Raw genomic sequence first — 2,082 nt, 5'->3', positions numbered from 1 at the left:
ACAGTGGCTCCACTCCTAGTTCCAGAGGTAAGCCCCCCACCGCACCCCACCCCAACCAGCCTAAGACAATCAGATAATCCCACTGTCTAGAATGGTGGTTGCTGGGAAGGTGGGGTGTGGGAGATGGGGAGATGTTGGTCCTAGGATACAGACACTCAGTTATAAGGTTAACAAGTTCCAGAGATCTAGGGTCCAGCATGGTGACTATAGCTAACAATAATGTACTTTATACTTGAAAGATGCTCTGAGAGTCCAGCTTTAATGTTCTCACCATGACAAAAACAAAATGGTAATTATACAAGGTGAAGGGTGTGTTAACTAACCTTATTGTGGTAAAACATTTCACAGTATCTATGTATTTCAAATCATCACATTGTATACCTTAAACTTACATGATGTTACATGTCAATTATATCTCCACAAACCTATAAAAAAATTTTAAATATTTAAAAAGAAAATTCTCTTGCACACGCTTGTTCAGAGATGGTCACACAAACCCAGCCTAAGCCAGTGAGAACATAGTAGTTCCGTTGGCCATGGCGATTGGTTCAGAGGTGGGCATGCAACCCAAATGGGTTCAATTAGAGTGAAGCCCAGAATTTTGTTTGGTGCTTGTGATGTAGAAACCCTCTCTACTTCAGGAAGATATGAGGTATGGAACTGTTCGGTTTTGTCACTGTGATAAAAGTGAGTCTGAAAACTAAACCATCAAGTGGAAGAAGGCAGAATCAAGACAATTGCAGAGAAATGGAGTCAGCACCCTGACCAAGCTCTTCCTGAAACCAGTCTTGACCATTTTCATTTATATGAATCAACAACTCTCTTTTGTTCACCACGTCATTTTAAGCTAGGATTCTGTTGCTTGCAACTAAAAGCATGCTAGCTGGTACATCGAGCATCGTGCCTGTGGTTTAAATATAAGCAGGTCCTAATGGGGAGCCCTGCTTTCATTGTGAGCCCATATTTAAGCCAACTCAGCACTTAGGTTCAATATTAAAAAACCAACCAGCCAAGGTCTAACTGCAGACTATGTTAATGAGAAATGAATATTTCATTCAAATTGTTATGGGACTTCTGGGGAAGGAATTTATGTGACGCGTGAAAAAGCAAAACCTGAAGATTCTTCATCATTCATCCCCATAGGACCTCAGTGCTGCAGACCCTTATTTCATCTTTCCTCTTCCTCCTCTCCCTACAGCTCCTCCCGTCTCCTTAGTAATTCCACTCTCATCCTACATGGATGTTCTGCACTCTGAAAAGAAAACAAATAAAACAACAGTAATAAAAAACAGCCATCATCTGCCCCTCCATTCTGTTCCCAACCCCAGCCCAAGGAACTCATTGAAGTATCTGCCTGACAAAACCAAGGCTCTTCCTAGAGGGTAATTCAGCTGTTGAGAAACTGTACTTCTGTATTTTTAGCTACTGTGTTCTAGAAACACACAAGGAATGCTCTTCTGCTGTCCTCTCATCTTTGCAGCCATTCCCACGAGAAAGAGGACAAATTATTACCTCCTTAAGTAAAACCTGAGCTTTGCCAAGCTCCAATTCCCTCCCTTAGGGAGTTTGGAGGAGAGAAATCACAGTGGTGTCTGAACGTGATGGACTTACCTTCTGGGGTGGGGGGGGATGTAAGAATAAGGATCGAGCAGTGATGCTTTTCTATACAACCTCAGCCAGTGAAAAATGAGTCTTTTGCATTCCAGCACCTGATATCAGTGTTTCAAAAATGTCATTTGGGCATAAATCTGTGGACAAGACTATTGCTGTATTTCTGAAGAAATCCTGATATATTTATGGAATCCTGTCAAGGAAGCTCCACTGCACTTCTTTTCTCTAGTTGCTGGATAGAAGATGAAAACATTCTTGACAAAACTGGAAATCACAGTACGTATTGGGGATAAATAATACAGCAGGGTGAGATGCAGAACCCGTGTTGTTTTACACCCAAGGATCATTCTAACTTTCTGTGAAAGAAGCACAAAGGACCAACTTTCTTGCTTGGAAAATAATGGCATGCATTTCATGGTTAAATTGTAATGATGAGGATCGTTGGGAATTCTCGGTAATTAATATAGGAGT

The sequence above is a fragment of the Eschrichtius robustus genome, chromosome 14 (assembly GCF_028021215.1).
Source record: "Eschrichtius robustus isolate mEscRob2 chromosome 14, mEscRob2.pri, whole genome shotgun sequence".
NCBI classification, from domain to species: domain Eukaryota; kingdom Metazoa; phylum Chordata; class Mammalia; order Artiodactyla; family Eschrichtiidae; genus Eschrichtius; species Eschrichtius robustus.
Note: the sequence above shows the minus strand (reverse complement) of the source record.